The sequence below is a fragment of the Pinus tabuliformis genome, chromosome 3_1 (genome assembly GCF_031772625.1).
Source record: "Pinus tabuliformis cultivar Carrire ecotype Pingquan chromosome 3_1, CPIR1, whole genome shotgun sequence".
Lineage (NCBI taxonomy): Eukaryota > Viridiplantae > Streptophyta > Pinopsida > Pinales > Pinaceae > Pinus > Pinus tabuliformis.
In genome coordinates, this window is record NC_142301.1 from 108,508,685 (window position 1) to 108,533,722 (window position 25,038).

General features: G+C 36.0%; 1 pseudogene; it reads left to right on the plus strand.

Annotated features, from left to right (window-relative positions):
* The window catches only part of LOC149186011 (uncharacterized), a 70,019-nt pseudogene extending 62,206 nt beyond the window's left edge, over positions 1–7,813 (plus strand).
* Positions 7,814–25,038: the final 17,225 nt, after the last annotated feature.

The following is a 25,038-nucleotide window of genomic DNA, read 5'->3' on the forward strand; positions in this document are numbered from 1 at the left end:
AGACAAGTCTCTCAGGATTTACTACAATCCAAATGTGGATCACTAGGCCCTAAACCGAGACTTCTCCCTTAGAATTTACCATGTATCTCGCGAAAACCAGTCAAGGGATTCCTATGATTTTGGGAATGAAACTTGTGACCACCTTCGCTCCTGATTCTGAAATCCATCTGGTAAACCAAAGCTCAAAATCGAGATGAACATCCCAACATACCATGGCATCTGTAAAAAGGCAAGGCTAGGTTGAAAGCCATTGTCATAACCTGAAAAAACCATGTCATCAACAACAAGAGAAGCATACACCAACATGTAAATCCATGCATGTCCAAACTAGCTAGGAACACATGTCGCAAAATATTACCTGCAAGTATTCTTGTTGAAGCTGCTTGATCCTACTCTTCTTCCTTGATCCTTTCTTTCCTTCCTTTCCCTTTGCTTTCTTTTCCCTTCCTTGATCCAAAGCTAGAGTGCTCCAAGAAAACTCTAAGTGACCAAGAGTGAGAAAGAGAGAATAATGAGAGCTCCAAAGCTGAACTGAAAAAAGGTTACCAACTGATCCTTAGAAGCCTTTTTATTAATGAGGCCTCTATTTTATTCATTTTCCATTATTTTCCTTCAATCTCCTCCTCACATGCAACCTGTGACCTATCACCTTACTTTTCTCCTAATTTCCTTTATTTTCATAAATAAATGTGACAAAAATGGCATTTTGCCTTTTAATGCCTTTTCCTTAGCCTTTTCCAATTTCCTTAGCCAATAACACACATCTAGTGATGCCCACTAGGATATATTTTCCCAACATCCAGCTTGGAATAAGTGTCCCTTAACCGTGGTCTTATTTTTCCTTTATTAACTTTTATTACATGAAATTTTCACCAGGGTTGTTACAGATGGTCAGAGAAGATTACATTTTAAATGGAGGTCAAGGGAAATCTCAAAGATGTGGTGGTGAAAGGGTGGTGTTTGCGAGATTCCAGAGTGGGTGTGAGAGTTGATGAAGACCATTCAAACATAGATTATCCTTGTTGTTGTAATATGTGTTTTCAATGTTTTCCATGTAAGCATTAAAGGAGGGTATTGGAAGTAATGTTTGCATGTATTGTTGTGAGTTCCCAAGCCTAAATCTAGAAGTTGTTGTTCCTATGTATGAGTTGTAGTCATGATCTAAATGTGTTGATTTCAAATATTTATTTCCTAAAAAAGTGTAATTGTTGTGATCAATAAAGATATCACAGGGTGTGTTTTGTGTCATGTGTAATCACTCTTTGATCTCTCTCTATTTTCTAACACTAGATAAGTCACTATTGTGGGGCATTTACCATTTTCAATATGTTTCTATTTCCACCATTGATTTGACTATAGTTGGAAAGTTCGCATCCTTTTCTTAGGTAAATGAAAAATCATTTTCTTGGTTTGGTGGTGAAGAAAACATCTTTAGTGCTCATTCATAGATATATGAGGTCTCTAAAGGATAAATTTTTTGAGCCTCTCATGTTTCCATGGAACAAAATCAACCTACTACGAAAAGTATCCTGTTTGCAAAGTTCCAAGAACAATCTCCTTATAGAGGAAGCTAGTGCCTTGTGCATTGGTTTATGGAGTCAAAATGTTGATAATAAATTTTTTCAAGGATATCAAAGAATTGAATATTTGAAAAGAAGAAAAAGGGGAAAACTAGGAAGGAGTTAAAACTTTAATTTTCTATGGTACAAGATGGTATTCTCTTTAACTTTCCCTTTTAATGTAATTAATTCTTGAGATGCCCACTGTTATACAGAATCTACGACCACAAACATAAGTATCTTCCCTATGCCTAGTGGTCTGCTCTAGAACAATAAAAATCAAAGACTATAAAGTTTTTCTTAGAAGAATTTTTAGAATGGAAAGATGACTTGTGATCCATCGTAAGCTCTTCTCTCCTCTCAGCTTGTCAACTCCAATCGTAGCTCCAAATGCAACAATTAGAACCTGCAAAAAGAAACAACACAAGCCAAAGATCTAAGACATATATGTAGCATTATCAAGTCATTCTATATGATGGATCAACATAAAAATGAAACACATGTACATAAACATAACATAACACATGTAGGAAAATGATATACTCTTTGTATTAAAATGGAAGGGAGATAATTTACAACCAAAAGTGGAAGTTGATCTTGTAGGGAGCCTCTGAAGTTGACCTGTCCTTCCTTGCCACAATGTACACCTCAAAGCCACCCTAATGCATGGGAATGATGTTTCTCTTATGATTAAAGAAACAACATAAAAGTATGATTATGTTATAGATCTGACCTGAAAATATATGAGAATACAAATATACCCAGAAATAATAAGATAGAAATGCTTCTTTATTGATCAAACCCTTAAGGTAGGGCAACACCATACATTCACTCCTTAAGGAAGGAGAACACTCTACAAGCCATATGCCTGTTCATACAATATTCCTTGACATCTCTCAATAGGGAGTCTCTAGCCTCTACATAGGCCTCATACATACAATACCATGGGTCATTACCATGGTTACCTCAATACCATCTATTTAATACCATGGGCTTATTACATTATTGCTAATTACTTGTGGTCCCTTACATGATACGGGTTAACCACCTTATTTATTACTATGGCCCATCCCATTATTAAATTATTCCCTTGGGTACCTCCCTTTGTACCCCATATTATCCCCCCTAGGTATATTACATTCCAACCCCCTTAACGTGTTTCATCCCTGAAACATACGAATAACACAAATAATAAGATCTACTCAAAAGACTAGTCCACTTGTACCATGCATGTGCATCTAGCCATCCAAGAGAAAGGCAAACCCTCGATCCAGCTAGTGCCTCGCTCGCTTGAGATGGAAGTTGACACTGGCGGCTCTTTTGTGTTGATGTGTAGTAGGTGGATCATCGCTCCTCTCTATCTGTCATGTGGGGGTTGTTGTCCTTGTGGCTAATTCATTTCCATCTTGTTAGTTGTTTTCTTGCGGGGTGATGTGGGTGGTGATATGCTGAAGTGTTAACCAACAATATATCTTTATTTAATTCACCACCTAATGGAGGTTTATTGGTATCTAGTACATGTTGTGGTGCCTGCTATTGTTTCTTATCTTCCAATATTACTTCAACCACTGAGTCCTCATCTGATGTATCAGTACCTGTAACCTTTTCTGCTTCAGCCTCTTTGGACACTACCTGTTTTTCTGGAACCTGGTTTGATGTTTGTGTTTGATTGTTGACCATCAAATGCTCATCATCTGATGTGTAAGTGTCATTAGAGCTTTGTGTTTCTACCTCCATAGTCTCTGTGGGGGTCTTAATAGAAATATCCTGCAATGTTATTTTCTTCTTTTTATACCAGAGTTTCATGATTTTCTTCTGCACATTAATATTGGCAGTACCCACAGATTCCATCCAAGGATATCCCAAAACAACATCCATTTTATTCATATCTGAAATATAAAAATCACAATGTAACACATACTTATCCATAGAAAGCTTCAAATCCTTATAAACTTGAACATCCTCATCATCAACCTGTGTGTTTTCAATGTGTTTTGCTGGAACTTGCAATTTTTTTGCCAAATTAACATTGATAAAATTATGCTTGCAACTAGGATTTATAGACACAGTGATCTTCTCCTTCTGAATACTTCCATGAACCTACAATAAGGAGATACCAGCAAATAATAACCCTTTAGGTTTCTTGGTTTCCTTCTTTCCTGTAAAAATAAAATCTTTGTTAGGTTGTGTGCCTATCTGTCTAAGCTTAGTAAGAGGACCCAAATAATTAGATTTAGGGTCAAAGCGGTCACAAATGGATTTTGTGAACATCTACCAAGTAATTGTCCTTGGATAGCAATTTTGATGACACTGCCACCATTGCCATCTTTCTTGGTCCAAGTAAATGGCTGCCACACTTAGTTTAGTTTCATCATATATGATGTGATTCAAAGTGAAATATTGTTCCATTTGTGCTACCCATATTTCCGGTTCAGAGCCATCAAATTTGTACATCTTCATCAAATTCTGATCTAGGCACTGGAATTTCAGATTCGTGCTTCAGCTGTCCCACTGTCACAAAAATTTCTGAAAAAGGAGCTGATTTTAAATCAGCTAGATCTCCCTCATCCGGACTCTAATTCAACTAATTTTTTTTTAATTGGGTATTTTGTTGCAAAGAATCCAGATCTGTAGTTAGCTTCTACGAATGTTGCCACAGAACGTACAGATATGATCTGCAAACTCACCACCCCAATAAATGTCCGCAACACAACTCATTTTTAAATCAACGATATCTCCCTCATCCAGACTCTGATTCGACTGATTTTTTTTTTGAAATTGGGTATTTTTTTTCCAAAAACTTAGATCTGCAATTAGATTCTGCAGATTTTGCACCAAAACATACAGATCTGATCTGCAAACTCGTCGCCCTGAAAAATGTCTACAACACAGCTGATTTTTAAATCAACGATATCTCCCTTATCCGGACTCCGATTCGGCTGTTTTTTTTTTAAATTGGGTATTATTTTGCCAAAAACTCAGACCTGTAATTAGATTCTGCAGATTTTGCACCAAAACATACAGATCTGATCTGCAAAGTTGCCACCACAAAAAGTTCCTGCAAAAAAAAAAAAATCTGCTTTGCCCAAGAAAGTGCTCTGATACCACTTGTTATAGATCTGACGTGAAAATTATGAAAATACAAATATACCCACAAATAATAAGATAGAAATAGATAGAAATGCTTCTTTATTGATCAAACCCTTAAGGTAAAGCAACACCATACATTCACTCCTTAAGGGAGGAGAATACTCCATAAACCATATGTCTGTTCATACAATATTCCTTGACATCTCTCAATGGGGAGTGTCTAGCCTCTATATAGGCTTCATACATACAATTCCATGGGTCATTACCATGGTTCCCTCAATACCATCTATCTAATACCATGGGCTTATTACATTATTATTAACTACTTGTGGTCCTTTACATGATACGGGTTAACCACCTTATTTATTACTATGGCCCATCCCATTATTACATTATTCCCTTGGGTACCTCCCTCTGTACCCCATATTATCCCCCCTAGGTATACTACAAATTAATCCCCAATATGTTTGTCAATCTGTTATATGGAATCTATGACTGTGGATAAAAGTATCTTCCCTAGACCTAATGGCCTAGTCTAGAACAACATAAATCAAAGACTATAAAGTTTTCCTTAGAAGAATTGGAGAATGGAAAAATGACTTACTTGTGATCCGTCACAAGCTCTTCTCTCCTCTCAGCTTTTCAGCTCCAATCGTAGCTCCATATGCTACAATTAGAACCTACACAAACAAACAACATAGCATAACACATATAGGAAAATGATATACTCTTTGTATTAAAATGGAAGGGAGGTAGTTTACAACCAAAAGTGGAAGCTGATCTTGTAGAGAACATCCCAAGTTTACTTGTCCTTCCTTGCCACAATGTACGCCTCAAAGCCACCTAACGCATGGGAATGATGTCTCTCTTATGATCAAAGCAACAACATAAGGGTATGATTAATCTCCCCAAGCCAACCTCTAGCTTGTGGATGGCAATAAATATATAGGAGAGGATGGAAGTTTAGAAATTCTTATCCATTTACCGATCTAGGCTTGAGTTCCACTCCTGATGGGAGGATGAGCTCAAGAGATAAGAAGGTGAAAACTCCAAGGTAGGGGAGATACGATTCAAAGTTCTTATCCAAAGTAAATGGTGGTAACAAATCCTCGAAGCTTTTGGAAGAGGGAGCTTTAGGATTCTTTTTATTTTTCCCAAATTTTCTTGATCAGCACACCCCCAACAAGGGAAAACCTACTATGATCTGAGCAAGTGCAAAACTAAGCAACCTGCCACTCAAATTTGGTCACTAAGGAGCCAAGGTGTGCTTGGCCTTAAAAGCACTCAAATGAAGTAGTAAAGGCCAAAAACTTAGGGATTCAAGAGTCATGCTTCGGGCATTGAGTAGAGATGATGACAAGGTGTTCATGGATGTTGATGGATCCAGTTTGTAGGCCTATGGGCCAGATGTGACAAAATGGCCTATAACACCCACAATTGACAAAAAACACTTTATCATTTCTCTATCCAAGTGTGCTAAATGGAAAGAGTTGAATTCTTTCCAACAAATATAATCAATTATATAAATCCTCATCTATGAATTTTCAAATTGCTCCTATTTGTGAGAGCATTCAAGTTTTTAAACTCACATTGAAACCAAGTCTCGTTCAAAATTCCTAAGCTTGGCCTTTTTATTAATGATTTTAATCACCCTTTGGTGATATCCCTAGAATCTATCATATCTTTGATTTTCCTTCTCTTGCACCTTAAAGCCTCATGATTTATCCTTTTTATGATCTTGTTTGACTTTGCCACCATGTCTTGCTCCACGTTCACAACAACCAATGATAGTGTTTGACTTTGCCACCATGTCTTGCTGCAAGTTCATAACAACCAATGATCCTGTTTGACTTTGCCACCATGTCTTGCTGCAAGTTCATAACAACCAAATATAACTAAATAGGTAAAACCCTTTCTAAACCATAAACTAACTTGAAAGGTGATATCCCTCCTCCTAACTTTGTACTAACTCATGCCAATGTAAATTCCTTATTTTGTTCTATGTTTTTTAATAACATTCATGAATTTTCGTTAAAAGATTCAATAAGATCATTGCCTTGGAATAGTGCTTCGATGAATACTCTAAGTTGGTGTTGTTATATTTTTGGCCGAAGTTAAAAGTTTTGGCATTCTCAACCACAATTTTCTATGGGTAACAAAACCTAGATAAGCCACCATTTTAAAAGAGATAAATAACGATGAAGATTACTTCTCTCCATTAATCTATGGCCCGTTAGAATGTTATGTCAGCAACCAAATTTGGACAAGATATTCACTTGAGAAACTATTTGGCGGGCTTGGCTTCTACTCATTTAGTTGGTAAACTAGTATGTCAAAGTCATTATCTCAGTAGCCCGTCAATATCAACGAAACAATGTGAGACGGTGTACAGTAACATTGATCGGTGTTTATTACATTACATGTGAACTAGTTCGGTTGTGAAACAGGCATTTAAAGACTTCAGTTGAAAATCTGTGAACTGTAGCCAATGATCCAGGGTTGTCACGGGGTCTAGAGACTATAATACTACTGAGATTTCTTCGTCATGTACAGATTCATTTCAATGAACGAACTCAGGCATTGAGAGCTTGAAGTTGCATTTCAAGGAACGAACTCAGGCATTCAGAAATCGAAGGTAAAAGCAAGAATGGGACTGAATTCATTGGCAGGAGTGTCTGCGTCGTTTTACAACTTCGTTGCGAGTTGTTTGTATTTGAAAAAATACGAGCGACTTAGAGATAAAAGGAGAAAGAGGGTTAGAGTGTGGAAACTGGTAATCCCAAAACGAAGATCCGGGGTTTGGAGATTAAGAGCGGTGCCCAAATTGAGATTCGAATGGGCTTCTCCTAAAACACTGCTAGCCAAGCTGAGAGACAGTTATGCAAATATGATGATGTACATGTCTTCACCCGCCTTCTTTTCTAGCAGAAATTTCAGCAATTACTTGGGTTTTCAATGCACTTCCTTCGCCCGGTCCTTCGGAAAAAAACCCTAAAATATAATCAGAGAAATGTATAAGTCTGCGGTAGCTTATAGCCAGTTTATCCATAGATCGATTACACTGTTTCATCTATTTGACATCTAGAACTACTGTTGTCACATCTGGTATGTATTATTAGTTGGTTATCAAGACGATCGATTATAATGTTTCATTTATTTGACATCTAAAATTATTGTTATATGTAGTATGTACTTCTTTATGTAATATGTACTTCATTATCAAGAAGACTATCACCAATTGAGTTACCTAGGAGTTAATATGTAATACCCATGTTAAATCTCATTAACATTAATTTTCTTTTTAGCATAGTTTATATAATCCTCCTATCGTAAAAAAATCTAGTTTTGTTTTGCTTCTCTGTATACCAAGATGCCTTTGTGGTTACTTACTGTTCCCATTATTGTCATGGTTTGTTTTGCTTATCTGTATAACGAGAAGCCTTTAAAGTCACTGTTTCCATTATTGTCATGGTTCGTTCTGGTACCTGTATAACGAAACGCTGTTCTGTTTACTGTTCGCATTCTTTTTATGGTTTCTATAGTTGAGAAAGAAATGTCTGGGTCTGGTTTGATTGTCCCCCATAGATTAGAGCATCTGCAAGCTGGAAATATAAGTTATTGATATGACCCAATGTCTCACTGCTTATAAAACTGAACAGAGGAATGGTATACCGATCCAGAGTGCACAAATATTTGGCAACATAGGTTATGAAGCTCGTATCAAATATTGAGTCAAGAGCACAACACGTCGTTACTGAAATATTTAATTGGGTTCAATGTCCAATTCATTTGGTGTGGAGATATTCAATTTGGGTCCAGTATACACCAATACATACAGGTTAAATTAATAATATTTGTAAATATATATGATGATGATGGTAGTTAACGTCCACCTATAATTTCTTAATTTTTAATTGTTTGGCTTCTTGTTTTTCTTGGCGAGATTGGTGATGTAGCTTTCTTTTTCTTCTCAGTCTTCCAACTTCCTTTATCTTGCATCTCCCTCATCTTTTCTGGTTCTTGGGACATTGGTGTCTTAGCTTCGCTATCTATTGTGTTCGTCCTTTTGGAGATAGTCGGAGAAGAAGTTTGGTCTAGGAGATCTGCTTCGCTGTTAAATGAAGATTTATTTTGCGCGTTATTCAAGACCTCATAACTGTCGATGCTTGAGGGGTTGTTGAGTTCACATTTTTGTTGTTGGGCGGGGCTTTCCCCTGCTTGTCTTGAGAGTTGTTTCTATCTTGCCCGATTTCTTGTAATTCAGAGTTTTCTCGAGAGTATTCTTCTTAGATCACAGTGTAGTGTTCTTTTTGTGCTCCTTCCCACCATGTAAATCTGTGGTGATTTTTTCTAGCAAAATTTTTCTGGGAGGTTTTTGGGCAATTTTTGGCTAGGTGGCCTGTCTCAAAGCAAGATCGACATTTGAAGAGGACACTTCTGGTTCCACACATAGTCTTTACTTGTTAGGTGTATTTCCGCTGGGAATCCGGCGCTGAAGTCCATTTCCACACAGATGCGTGCATACGTGGTTCTGGCATATTCCTCTGTTTCTGGGCACCTGCAGTAAAATTTCCCAATTGCATTTCCAATGGCTTCTAGCAAAGAGAAATTCCAAAGATTTGGCAATCTCACCCAAACTGGGGCTAAGGTTATGACTGTTGTTGAGGGATCAAAAGATGGGTTCCATGGCCTCATGAATAGGCCTGATTTATTCCAGAACCAAGGGCCAGAATCTAGAATACATTGTCTGCTTTCACGGTTTTCAAAATCTACTATAAAGAAACCCCTAGCACAGGGGTAGATATTAATTGCATCAGGAATTAGAGGCTTCCATACCTCCGAGATCCAACTGTGGAGAGCTGTCAGCCGCGGCCAAAAACCATTGAATCGGCATATTAGGGCACTTTCAGAGAACTTCAAAGCCTCATCGAGTGAAGCCTGAACCACATGGACAGTGGGAACTGGGGCTTCACTGACGATATGGGCAGGAGCTTGCCCCCCAGAGGCGGACGGAGAGCCAACAGCTATTTTCGCGAAGCTGGAAGCCATCTAGAGAATGTTCTCCTTAGCAAGCAAGGTAACTTTGACTTTATGGAATTAGGGTTTGCCGTAGCGATTGAGGCATACAGGAAGGTTCATAACCCACGGACGTTCTAGATCTCAGAGGTGGCGAATCGATTCTGTTAAGGGCCACCGATCTAGAGAGCCGCAGAGCCGCATATCTCCGTAGAGCATATAAAGAGCCGCAGATCGGCCAAAAATAAAAAGAAAATCAATGCTCGGTCTGATGATGAAAATGTTCCATTTATTCCATGTAATAGGCTCTCGGTGCGTTACCTGGCCTTCGATACACTACTAGAAAAGCGAGATCCGCTCTATATCTAATGTATACTAGTTAACGCTGCTCCAATGAATTAAAAATGTTTTATATAAACCATGCCCCAATTTATACCGGTCAACTATACGAGCCTGGACGAGCCGCAGATACTCTTTCTCGCAGAGCCTGGACGAGCTGCAGAGCCACACATACTAGCCGCTATTAGTCACCCAAAACTTATGGGCTGCAGAGCCGCAGATACGAGCCGCAGAGCCGCAGATACTAGCCACAGATATATATATATATATAGCTCATTCCAAACATAAGTTTGTATTAATACTTTGACCTAAATGGATAGGTCCATTCTTAATATATTATATTATATTTAATTTGTAAAGCCATATCACTTATAAATTTTTGGCAACATAAATTCGTTTTTATTAAACTCAAATAAAAAAAAGTTGTATTATTTATTTTTAATTACAGTTTTTTTAAGAAATTAAAAATGACTAACATGATTTTCAAATTATATTTATTAGGTTTTTTTTTTATTTATTTTTATTGTTTTTAAGTGAGTTTTAATTTTTTTTATGAAATTTATTAAAATTTTGAAAAAAAAAATTATTAAAATGAATTTTCTGAAAATTATTTTTCTAAAGCTTAAATTGTATTTTTCTAATTAGTTGTTGACTAACTATTTAATTTTAAATTGAATTATGAGATATAAAAGTTATATTAAAAATAAAAAATCTAAAAAAATTTCTATTGACCAAGTTTCATAATAATTGTTGTTTTTTGCAATATTTCCAAAAGACAATGCCATGTGATAGTTGCACACCATAATTTAATATTATTATTATTATCCAATTTTAAATTGGTGTATGAGACCCCTTGTTTGTTTTGTGGGACAAGGGGCCTACCTAACTCCTAGCTAAGTCTATGAAGGCATACATACTCTACCCCTCTTGTTTTGCAACCTGTGAACCTCTTAAGAGGAAACACATGATCTTAACCATTATGCCCACTCAAGTTGTATATATATATATATAATCATTAATTAATTTTTTTTGCATAAGAGGTAGTTACTAAGCAGCAACCTTGCATATTACACTTGTTTTTCTTGTTGTGGTTGTTTTTTTTTAATTTTCTTTATATATTTATGTTTTTTTCGTTACTATATTTATGTTGTTTTTTTCTCATTATTGAGTTTGATTAAAATATCAATATTAAAAGAACACTTATTTATAATAGAAGAATGTGTAAAAAATTTAAATTAATAATAATTTTTTTCTAAGGTGGCCACTAAGCTAGACACAAAATTGGTGTATGAAACCCCTTTGTTTGTACGACAAGGGTCTAAGGAGGTGTACATATCCTACCCACTTTAGATTTGAACCTAACCTGTGACCTTTTATGAGGAAACATATGATCTTAACCATGTCACCCACTCAAGATGTAAAATAGTTGCAAACATACCGGATGCATATCAAATCATTAACATGAAGATATACTAGTAGAAGTATGGGAGAAAAACCTCACACTCTAAATACATTTATATTATTTAGCAACTAATGGTTACAATACAAAAAAAAAATTGCTCTTTTAAGAGTGTTCAACAATGGTTTAATTCTGAAGAATATTTGGGAGTATAACAATAAGGTAAAATTTACTTGTGTTCACTAGAGAAAAAATGGGAGCATAATTATATGGTAAAAATTACTTTCACAATTTATTCCACTAATCAGCGATTACTTTATAATGCATAAGAAAACCATAAATCATTTACGGTTTTCTATTTTTCATAGAGAAAACCATTAGTAGATTATTCTTATTCTATGCCATTGCTAACCACTGAAATAATTCTCTCCACAATTCGAATTTTTCCTTTACAAAATCGCTGAAATATTTCCCCACACATTACTTAAATTATTCCTTGCACATTGCTAAAATATTTCCCTACACATTGTTAAGATTATTCTCTTCACAACAAGTGAATCATTTTCTTCAAAACCATTGAAATATTCTCAACATAACACTAACAAAATATTTTATTTCTAGTTGAAATATTCTCTTCCAATTATTGAAATATTTTTTGCATGACAACTGAATATTTCTACGACTACAAAAGTTATCTACGATACTATAAGGTTTTTAGTAGCACTACAAGGGTTCTTTGCAGCAATGTAATATTCTCCACAACATTGTAATGTTCTTAGCAACACTACAAAAATCCTCCACAATAGTGTAATGATCCTAGCAACACTATAAAAGTTTTCCATGACATTGTTATGCTCTTAGCAATGCTGCACAAATTTTTCACAACACTATAATGTTCTTGGCAATGCTATAAAATTTCTTCATAGTGGTACAATTTTCTTCATAGCATTACAAAAATGCTTTGTAGCATTGCATGGTGTATCCCACCTTTATTTCTAGTTGAAATATTCTCTTCTAATTATTAAAATATTTTTTGCATGACAACTGAATATTTCTATGACTACAAAAGTTATCTACAATACTATAAGGTTTTCAGTAGCACTACAAGGGTTCTTTGCAGCAATGTAATATTCTCCACAACATTGTAATATTCTTAGCGACAATACAAAAATCCTCCACAATAGTGTAATGATCCTAGCAACACTATAAAAATTTTCCATGACACTATTATGCTCTTAGCAATGCTGCACAAATTGTTCACAACACTATAATGTTCTTAGCAATGCTATAAAATTTCTTCATAGTGGTACAATTTTCTCCATAGCATTACAAAAATGCTTTGTAGCATTTCATGGTGTATCCCACCTTTCCCAACATTTTCCCACCTTGTAAGCGTAAAGAGGAGAACCCATCAAACTGTAAGCTAATTGCTAAGGCCTAGAAGGATCATGGACTCACAACACAACTTGAATTTCTCTTCACTCATTGGTTTCATCAATGAATCTACAACATTTTGCGTAGTGTCAACTTTATCAAGTATCACCTTTCATCCTTGACCATATCCCTAATAAAATGGCATTGGATATCTATAAGCTTTTCCTTTGCATGAAAGGTTCAATTTTCAGCTAGATAAATGGAATTATAATTATCACATCTAATTATGATATCTCGTTTACTTAAATTTATTTTTGAACAAAATTTCATAAGCCATATAACATCCTTACATGCATGAACAATTACCATTTACTTTGCCTCTAGAGTAGAAGATGTGACCACAACTTGTTTCTCTTTGATCTAACTTAGCACTCCATCAAACAAAGAAAATACATAATCACTAGTAGATCTCCTTCTTTTTATATCCCTTGCCTAATTAGAGTCCACATAACCCTGAATACATATTGGGATTATGTCCCATAAAATATTACCATGAGAGAAAATGAAATACTTAGAGGTACCTTGTAGATATCTAAAGACCCTCTTTACTGTAGCCCATTGTTCATGTCTAGGATTAGCCATGAAATCACTCAAGACTCCCACTTCTTGGGAAATATCTAGTATAGTATAGACCATAACATACATCAAACTACCAATTGCATTAGCATAAGGAATAAATGTTATATTCTCAATCTCTTTGGATGTTGTAGGACACTACTCAACTGAAAGATTAGTTCCCAGAAAAATTGTAATAGTTAATGTTTTTCAATTTACCATCCCAAAATGTTGTAGCATAGAGTTTACATACTTGGCACAACCAAAGTAATTTATTTTCTCTATCTCTCCTGGTATTGATTCCCATGATATATTTTACAGTCCCCAATGCTTTCATTCCAAATTAGGCTAAAAGTTGAGACTTCCAATCACAAATCACATCCTTATTAATATCAAATAAAAGCATATCATCAAAATATATAGTGATAATAAGGAAACAATCACCTTATTATTTATAATACAAACAACTATTTGATTTGGATATTAGGATTCTTAATCTCAAAACAAAAGAATCAAACTTTTGGTAGCACATTCTAGGGATTGTTTGCAACCATAACAATATTTTCTAATTTGCAAACAATTAACTCTTTACCTCTTTCAACATAGTGCTCCAACTTTGTCATGTAAATCTCATCCTTCAATTCACCATGAATGAATATAATTTTCACATCCTTATATTCTATCTCTAAATCAAGGGTTGCTATAACATATAATATAAACCTAATATATGTTAACTTAACAACTAGGGAGAAGATCTCACCAGAATCTGTTCCCTTAACTTGGGAATACCATTTTCTAACCAGCCTTAATTTATGCTTCTCAATATTCATATTGCATACCCATTTATAGCCAATGGGTTTCTATCCATCAAGTAGTGAGACCAAGTATCGCGTATCGCTCTTTTTTAGTGCGACTATTTCCTCATCCATGACCACTCTCCAAGAATCCTTATCTTCCATAACCATTTCCTCTTTTATAGTTCTAGGCTCATTAGTGTTAGTAGATAAAGAAAATATACATATGAAATTAGGACTATAATTTACTTGTTTGGTTGTCTTCTTTGATGAGTGGATCTCCTCAAATTTTGAGGTGGAGTTTCTTCCTTTCCTTCTATACTCTTTGAACCCTCCTTATCATTCCTTCATGAAATTCTTGTTCACTTTATTTCTCATTATTTGGTGGTAGATAAATAGCTAAATTCTCCTCATCCTCTTTTAGCTATTCCACTATGGGAGAATGCTTAGCTTCTTTAAAAATACCATTTCTACTATATATAACTTTTACAACCATAGATGGCCAAAGCTTGGACCCTTTCATACCAACACTATAGCTAATGAAGATACATTTTACTATATTTTTATCCAACTTAGACCACTTCTCCTTAGGCATAAGAGCATACTCCTCACAACCAAAGACACAAAGATGTTGAACAAATAACTTCTTCCCTGTCCAAACCTCCATAATTGTATTTCCCACAAGAAATGATGTGGGAGACCTATTTATCAAGTAACAGGAATTAGCAACTACTTTAGCCTAAAATTTATTTTCGAGGCTGAATCCACTAAGCATACTCCTATCTCTCTCAATCAATTTTCTATTCATATGTTCTGCAAATCCATTTTGATGAGGGGTGTATAGAGTTTTCTTATGTATTTTAATTTTGTTCTCCTTGCAAAACTTATCAAACTCCATAAAAGAAATCTCACCACTATTATCAGTCTTCAACACCTTAATATTCCTACCACTCTGATTTTCCAAGCCAGCTTTAAGATTCTTGAATCAAGTAGAAACCTCAAATTTAGTTCTAAGGAAGTATACCTATGTATTTCTAGAATAATCATCAATGATGACATATAATACAAAGCCTTTGGAATTGAAGGAACTTTAATTGGACCGAATACATCAAAATGAATTATGTCTAACAACCTTTAAGGTTTATGAGAATTAAAATAAAATTGAACATGGATATGTTTTCCATATGTGCAATGCTCACAAATCAAATTTAATATATCAATCATTCAATCCAACAACAATATTCTTTTTTCACGTCTTTTGGACGCTTCTCACCTATATGGGCCAATATATTGTTCTATAGCATTGTCTTATCCATAGGTAACTTAATTTTTTAATTCAAAGCTTTTTCAAGAGGTTTTGATTGTGAAATAGTAGAATCCTTAGATCTCTCTACTGCAAAATTTTAAGAAAAATTACACAATTGTGTATGCATTAGGTTAAAACATGTACCAACATGTACATCCTTAGAGAGTACCATATCTCCATGAAATAGCTTGCACACTTTGTCAAAGAAAACAACATGCATCCTTGTATCATGAAGCGTGCTTACTAATGGTAGATTTCGTGCTAAACTTTGAATGTGAAAAACTCCATTAATCCTCTTTACTCTTCCATTAAGTAAACTAATTAAGATTCTGCCATGACCAATTATGCTGAGAGAAGATTCCTTACCAAGGCAGACATACCCACCATCATATTTCTCATATACTGAAAACCATCACTAATGAGAACTCATATAGTAGGAAGCTCCAAATTCTATTGACCATGCCCATTTGCATGCATGTGTTGCCAAAGTTGCAACAAAGGCATATCCGTCAAATTATTCAGAATATTTATTGAGCCATTATAAGAATACTTATTTTATTTCTTATTCTTCTTCTTCTTCTTCTTTTGTTCCTTACAGTCCCCTTTGAGATGTTCAACTGTGCCACAATTTTAACATTTCAATTTTGACTTTTCAGGCGACTTTCGTCTACCTTCATATTTTAATATACTATATTCTCTCTTATTTCCATTATCCTTTGATCTTCCATGAATGGTAAAAGCCTCATTGGTGGATTCAAAATCTTTTCACCTCACCTCCTCTTATAGTAAGGTAGCTACAACTTTATCGAGCACTAATGTTTCTACAACACTTTTGGTAGCCATTACTAGGTTATCCCATGGATCTGGTAAGGAAAACAAAAGAGTCATACAAAAATCCTCCTCATTATAATATTGATTCCAACTGAGACCAAATTAGTCACAATAGTATTAAAAACATTTAGGTGTTCAAATACATAATCACCATAATGAATTCACAGGGAAAACAACTTTTTTGTAGAAAAGGTTTATTCATTAGGGATTTATCTTGATAAAAATACACCAACTTCTTCCAAAGAGTGGTTGTAGTTTTCTTCTTTAGAAACATTCAATGATAATAAATCAGTTAAGAAAATCCTAATAAGACTCATTTCCTTTCTCTCCAATGCCACCCATTTTTCATCTGTCATACTAATGGGTTAGTTTTTTTATATTTCAATCCATACATATCTATCTACAAGAAGATCCTCCATATTAAGCTTCCAAAGCTCAATGTTGTCAGGAACTAATACCAAATGAAAGGAAGATCAACTCATGTTAGTCTAAGTCTTAGGAACTAAAATTAATCTTACAACTTGGATTTGAGGTGTTCAAGCACTAATACCAAATGAAAGGAAGATGAGATGCAAACTATGCTTCCTATACTTATCTATGAGGGAAGAATGTGCAAAATAAATAAATTAAAATGATGTAGGATCATCATCCTTAAGTGGTGCACTTTGATCTAGACCCCAAAGATTTCTAAAATTTTCAAAGGGGAAATAAATTTCCTCCAATAGTAATCTTGTATAAATTAAAATCAACAGAATTTAGTGTAGAGCCAAGTGTCCAAATCCTGGAAGAATATGGAGACTAACAAGTTATTAATCAGTTTGATGAGTTGTTATTTGAAGCCAATTGGACTTTGCATTTGTAAAAAATATTGGTTAAGGTGTTAAATAAATTTAGAGTTGGGACAAGTGTCCCCTTTTTTTAAATTCCCATTGAAGATATTTCTTAGTTGAAAATATTATGAAGAGCTCTCGAGAAGAGAGATAGAAGCTTAAGTAGCAAGTAGCTTTAGATAGATTATTTGGGTAGAGAGCCCATGATACATCTCTCTCTAAATGGTTTTCACTTTAATAGAATTAACATGTTTTCTGGTGTTATGTTTTCCTATTAAATTTAATGTTTTCCCACAGTTCTATTCCTTTGTTGATCTAAAATTAAGATCTTAGATTACTTTTAAGGTATTACAGACTCATGTGCATGGATTTTCCTACATTACTTAGTGCAATGGATCGATAATATTGCGAATAATATAGGCACTGAAGCAGTTAAAGAAACATAATAGACAAACACACATAACACAAAAAATTTAATATGGAGTTCACCCAAAACTCTGGGGCTATGTCTCCTGGTCCAGCCTTTAGTGGTGACCTCTCTATTATGTCTTCAAGAGCAGATTTTTACAAAATGTGAGCTCAAATTGAGTCTCAAAACAATAGATACAAAACAGCAGGAGTTCGCTTGAATCCCTCAAGCCTCTCTGAGTACACAGACTCTTTCTCTCACTCTCTGTCTCTATTTTCTCTCTATCTCAATATTGCTTCCTCTATGTCTCTGTCAGTCTATGGCTTTAAAGCCCATTGGCATTGTCTATTCGTTTCCTCTTCTCGGGCTCTCTGGCTCCCGGCCTTTGTCTGCTCGAATTCCCTTCTGAGCGTTAGCAATCATGGCATAATGTCTTCAGGGAAGGTGTCCACCTGTTCTACAACGGAAGGGATCATCGGGCCTTTGAAATCCTCAAAAATAGCGTTCTCTATTTACACAGAGAAATACACTAAAAAGTATGAAAATCTGCAATTCTTTCATTTATCAAATTTTAAATATTATAAATTCTTCCTTATAACTCCTATCGGGTCCACCTTTATATCGCTTATCACATCTCCACTGTTGATCTGAGAGATCTTTATCCAACGACTAAGGTTCATTTTGGGTGGCTCATGCGTAGGGGGGTTAACCGCCCGAAAAGGGTGGTTTTCTCTCTTCGATGCCTAGCCATGTGGTAGCCAGTGTATGGGCTTGGGCGAAGCCCGACCAAAACCACTTACTGCCTACAGCCCGCCCGAAATCCCGCTTGTTTTGTGGTTTCCCTTTGTATTTGAAAAATACATTAAAACATTGAAAATCCCACAAAATGGCTCATATCGGACTTGAAATAATATAAAACTGCATTAATAAACCCTTTTGGGTCCAGTTTCATCACATCGGCGCATTTCCTTTGTATTTCATTCATTTTAGTGGAAATGTGAAATACACAGGAAAATGTTGTTTTTCGGATCTCAAAATATATAAAATATCATCTGTAACCTTATCGGGTCCGGCTATCACAAGTCGCGTTTTTTATCGGCCCCACTCCTTTCTAATGCTTCGACGCAATATTGTGATGCGATATATGTTGCAATTGCACATCACATAGTCACCGGGCCATTGTAAGTGCTCCCTTGTAATCTGTCGATGCAATATGGCAGGTTAACCTGGGCTGTCGAGCTACGCGCTTGATCGACAGTCCTCATTGACCCCGCTGATCGCTATCGCAACATTTATATGGTCGCCTTTGATATCCTCCGCCTGCCTTCACCGATTGCGATATGTTGATCGAATCTGAATCGTTGATCGGCTAGATCTGACAGCTCCTGTGCAAAGTTGTTTAAACCGTCGATACTCTATTTTTCCACTATCTCTTCATGTTTTTTTCACTCCCGATAGTGTTATCTACTATTTCTAAGAGTTCTTCTTTTGCGATAGTTTTTATCTTTAGAAGACTTAGAGGGTGTTCTAGGATCCATTTTGGATCACACCTTCCCACTGAAAAAGCTTTTGGACCACCAAAAGTTGGTTTTTAAGCATCAATCAAGTGAGGATACAGCTTCCTCACTTGTCCAATCTCTATCCATTTTGCACTGCTTGGTTTTGAACCTTTGAGTCTAATTCTGAGGTACTCAACATCCCCTCTGTGCGTAGTTCTCACCTTCCTGTCCAGAACTGTATCTTCCTGCAACTCATTGAGATATTCAGGCAACAAATCATCAATAGAAGGCAACTGACTTTGCTCTTCGGGATCTTCAATCAATGAAGGTTCAAATAGTCTCAAGTTCTCTGCATTAATGACTGAATAGATATGCATATAAGCTGGAAAATCAAGGCGAAAATCATTCTCACCAATTTTCTCAAGTATCTTTCAAGGCCCATACCTTTTTGGCTTCATATTCTTACCTTCACCTTGCATTATGTCTTTGTTGATGTACAGCCAGACTTGATCAACAACTTGGAAGCTATGCTCAATTCGATGCTTATAGTGCCTTGCCTTGTACTTGGCCTGGCTTCTCTCCAGCTGTTCCTGCACCGCCTGGTGAATTTCTTGGATCTGTTCAATGAACCTGGTTGCTTTGTCCACATCACTGTGTCCATCAACTGCTATGACTTTACTAAAGACAAAATCAAAGGGAGACCTTGGTGTAAAACCAAAACAAGTCTCAAAAGGAAATCTTTGTGTAGAAGAGTGCTTAGCACAGTTGTAAGCATGCTGCACATAACACAAATGTTCATCCCAAAGCTTGGGATGCTTGCTGCAATAGCCCCTGAGCAACTGGATTACTATAATGTTGACCACCTTTGTTTAGCCATCTGTTTGTGGATGAAATTTTGTGCTCTTCTTCAATCTGGTGTCCATCAACTCCCATAGACTTGACCAAAACTTCTCAACAAATCGGGAATCTCGATCAGATACAATGGAAGTGGGTAACCCAAAATGAAACCATACATGCTGAAAGAACAACTTTGTTGTTTGTTCAGCTGTAATCTGCTTGTTACAAGGTATTAAAATACACATTTTGCTGAACCTGTCCACAATAACATATAAATAGTCATGACCTTTTCTAGATTTTGGCAATCCCCCAACAAAGTCCATGGAAACACTTTCCCAAGGACGAGAAGGAACTGGAAGTGGAGTGTACAAGCCTAATTTTCTATTGTTGGGCTTGCTTTTAGCACACATGGTACACCATTTAATATATCTAGAAATTGTTTCATGCATTCTTAGCCAATAACAGAACCTTTGCAGCTGTGCAACTATTTTAATTACACCAAAATGACCTGATATTAGAGAAGTGTGTGCTTCTCGGATTATGTTAACTCTTTCAGTTTGAGGAATGCATAACTTTCCCAAATGATACAAGAGTTGGTCCTTAACATGATAATCCAATTCTTCTACTTGTTTTCCATGACTTAAAGTTTCATATACATCTTTAAAATCTACATCTTGAGCATATTGTTCAATGTAGCTTTCATGCAATACTGAGTTATGCTTAAGTATAGTAGATGCATTTATGATTGGTCTTGATAGCATATCTGCAACCTTATTGTGTATGCCTTTCTTATACCTGATGACTAGATGAAACTGTTGTAGAAAACCCATCCACCTATAGTGTCTTGATTGTTGCAATTTAGTTTGTGAGTGTAAATATTGAAGTGGTTGATGATCAGTATGTATAATTGTTTCTTTGCCCATTAGGTAATGTTTCCACTTTTTCACACTCTGTACTAATGCATACAATTCTTTATCATATGTGGGATAATTAAATACTGCAGAATTAAATGTCTCAGAATGATAACATATGGGTTTACCATGTTGCATCAACATTGCTCCCATGGCATAGTCACTGGCATCTATTTCAATCTCAAATGGTCTTTGAAGATCTGGCAATGCTAGTACTGGTGTTGTAATATTTTTTCCTTTCAAGGTGTTGAAGGCTTTCTGTTGTTTGCCTCCCCACTGAAACACTTTATTCAATCTTGTTAAAGCATGTAAGGGAGCTGCAATCAAGGAAAAGTTAGCAATAAACTTTCTCCAATATTGTGTTACTCCTAGGAAACTCCTAACTTCTGTAGCAGATTTGGGTTTAGGCCAGTTCACAATGACTTCGACCTTAGAGGGATCTATCTTCAATTCACCATCCCCTTCAATATGACCCAAATAATTTAAAGATGTTTTTCCAAATTCGCATTTTGATAACTTAACATAGAAATTTTCTCTTTTCAAAACATCTAGAGTCTTCTTTACATGCTTTAAATGTTCTTCCCATGTTTTACTGAAAACAAGAATGTCATTTAAATATACAATTACAAAATCATCAATAAAAGGTCAGAGTACATCATTCATAACTCTCATGAAAGTGGCAGGAGCATTAGTTAAGACAAAAGGCATAACCAGCCATTCATAAAACCCTTGCTTTGTTTTGAAAGCAGTCTTCCATGCACCTTGTTCTACAACTCTGACCTAATAGTGGCCACTACACAAGTCTAACTTGGAAAAGTAAACAGCTTCTTTCAGCTGATCTAATAGATCATCAATACGAGGAAGAGGATAACGATTCTTGATCGTTATTTTATTCAATGCTCTGTAATCAATGCACATCCTCCACGAACCATCTTTCTTTCTTACCAACACGATTGGATATCTGCATGGTGTTGTGCTTGGTCTTATGAACCCTTTATCGAGCAGCTCCTGTACCTTCTTCTTGATCTCTGCATTCTCTAAAGTGGATAACCTATACATTTCGATGTTAGGAAATGGAGCATCTTGCTGCAAATGAATATCATGTACTATTTCCCTTTTGGGTGGCAGACCTTTAGGTTCTTGAAATAGGATATCATATTTTGAAACAACTTTTTCTAAATCAACTTTCTGTTTAGCATCACAACCTTCAAATACATTGGTTTTATCAAGGTTCTTTTCCTTTACAACCATTAGTAAAAATTGCTTGCATGAATTTACAATTCTTTTCATCTTCCCTGAGTTTATGAGAGTGTAATTATTTTTGAGTTGATGAGCTCTTACAATATATTCTATTCCATCTTTGATGAGTTGATACTTATTTTCAGCTCTATAGAAAATGGCTTTTCTATCATACAAGTAAGGACTTCCTAAAACCACATATATCCAAGGGAACTATATCTAACTCAACCTCATCTACAATTGTTAGTCACTTGTAGCTTTGCTTTATCACATACCCAACCTAATGGATATGGCTTCTTGTGAGGTGTCATTAGTAATCCCAACTTCTTTACAATTGTTTCAGAAATCAAGTTTACTTGTGATCCACTATCAAATAAAGTATCAATCTTTTGATGCTTGGAAATAACTCTAATATGAAAAAGATCATGTCTTTTCCTCTCATTTTCTTCATTATCAATAGGTTGTGCAGAATTACTAGTAGATGCTTCAGAATTTTTAACTTTTATACCTGTAGCTACGACTGTTGTTTCATCACCTGAGTTTGACCCCTAATATTTCTGAATAGCAGCAATAGTCTTCTTCTTCTTACCACCGAACTTTTTGGGTTTCAGCTCCAGATGCAAAGACAAGCAGTGTTCATCATCATGTCCATCCTTCTTGCAGTGAGTGCATGAAGGTTTTTCTTTCTGTACAGTATTTTCTTTCCTCTCTTTCCATTTATGCTTGTTCTTTTCCTTGTTCTTGCTTGCAGTGGGTTTTGATGATCCCCCAATCTCTAGGTTCACATTCTTACCTCTAGCCTCTAGATGTGTAGCCTGAACGGATACCTCATCTATGCTAGTGGGGTTAAACATGAGAATAATGTGCCTCAAATAGCTATGCAAACCACCTATATACTTCAACAAAGTTTCAGGTGAGTCTAGAGAAATGCCTAGAATTAAAGCTCTTTTTCTAAATTCTTGGGTATATCTTTGTACACTTTACCCCTTTAATTGGCGAAGAGTTTGCCAACTCATCATTTCTTGTTGCATATAAGCCAATGGATAGAATTTTTTTTTAATGGCAGAAACAAATTCACTCCAGGTAGAAAGAATTTTACCATGCTTCTTCAAATCAGCTTGTCTCTTGCCTTCCCACCACACTAAGGTAGTTCCTCCAAGGCAAAGGCTAGCCAGCTAAATTTTACTCCTTTCTGAATCAATGTTCTGCACCCTGCAATATACATCAATCTGTATAATCCAGTTATCTAGCTTTTCTACATTTGATTATCCATCATAGATTGGCAAATCAAATTTTACATCTAATTTAATCAAAGATGTTTTCTTCTTTTTCTTTTCAGGGCTAGAAGGAGGAGTTGATGGAGGAGGCTCTTCCCCTCTCCCTTTTCCTTCTGAATGGGCAAATAGAAGAGGTTCCCCTACTCCTTTGCCTTGTTCAGGTGTTGAGGTGCTTGCACCTCGATCCTTCTTAAATTCCCGATACATTTCTTCCACCATGGCTCTTATGGTCATGAAACTGTCCATGAACTGAGGTTCTGATTCCAATGGGACTTCTCCGGCCATTCTCCTCTGAGCGTAGACTCTTCCAATTTGTGGATTAGCCTCAACAAGCTCTCCTTCTCCTAGTTTGAGCTTTGACCTAGTTAGCATTCAACAATCTAGCACAATCTTGTCTAACCTTAGCAAACCTAAAGCTCTAATACCACTTGATCTGAAATTAAGATCTTAGATTACTTTTAAGGTATTACAGACTCATGTGCATGGATTTTCCTACATTACTTAGTGCAACAGATCAATAAAATTGTGAATAATATAGGCAATGAAGCAGTTAAAGAAACATAATAGACAAACACACATAACACAACAAATTTAATATGGAGTTCACCCAAAACTCCTGGGCTACGTCTCCTGGTCCAGCCTTCAATGGTGACCTCTCTATTATGTATTCAAGAGTAGATTTTTACATAATGTGAGCTCAAATTGAGTCTCAACACAACAAATACAAAACAGCAGGAGTTTTCTTGAATCCCTCAAGCCTCTCTGAGTACACAGACTCTTTCTCTCACTCTCTGTCTCTGTTTTCTCTCTATCTCAGTACTGCTTCCTCTCTATCTCTGTCAGTCTACAGCTTTAAAGCCAATTGGTGTTGTCAGTTTGTTTCCTCATCTCAAGCTCTCTGGCTCCCGGCCTCTATCTGCTCAAATTCCCTTATAAGAGTTAGCAATCATGGCATAACGTCTTCAGGGAAGGTGGCCACCTGTTTTGCAACATAAGGGACCATCGGGCGTTTGAAATCCCCAAAAATAGCGTTCTCTGTTTACACAGAGAAATACACTAAAAACTGTGAAAATCCACAATTCTATCGTTTATCAGATTTGAAATATTATAAATTCCACCTTATAACTCCTATCGGGTCCGCCTTTATATCGCTTATCGCATCTCCACCATTGATTTGAGAGAACTTGATCCAACGGCTGAGATTCATTTCAAGCAGCTCATGCGTACGGGTGTTAACCGCCCGAAAAGGGTGGTTTTCTCTCTCTGGTGCCTGGCCACGTGGAAACCAGTTTATGGGCTCGGGCAGAGCCTGGCCAAAACCACTTACTACCTACAGCCCGCCCGAAATCTCGCTCATTTTCTGGTTTCCCTTTGTATTTGAAAAATAAATTAAAACATTAAAAATCCCGCAAAATGGCTCGTATTGGACTTGAAATAATATACAACTACATTAATAAACCCTTTCGGGTCCGGTTTCATTTCATCGGCGCATTTCCTTTGTATTTCATTCATTTTAGCAGAAATACAAAATACACAGGAAAATGCTATTTTTTAGATCTCAAAATATATAAAATATCATATGTAACCTTATCGGGCCTAGTTATTGCAAGTCGTGTTTGTTATCGGCCCCGCTCCTTTGTAATTCTCCGACGTGATATTGTGATGCGATATATATCACAATCACACATCGCATAGTCCCTGGGCCATTGTAAG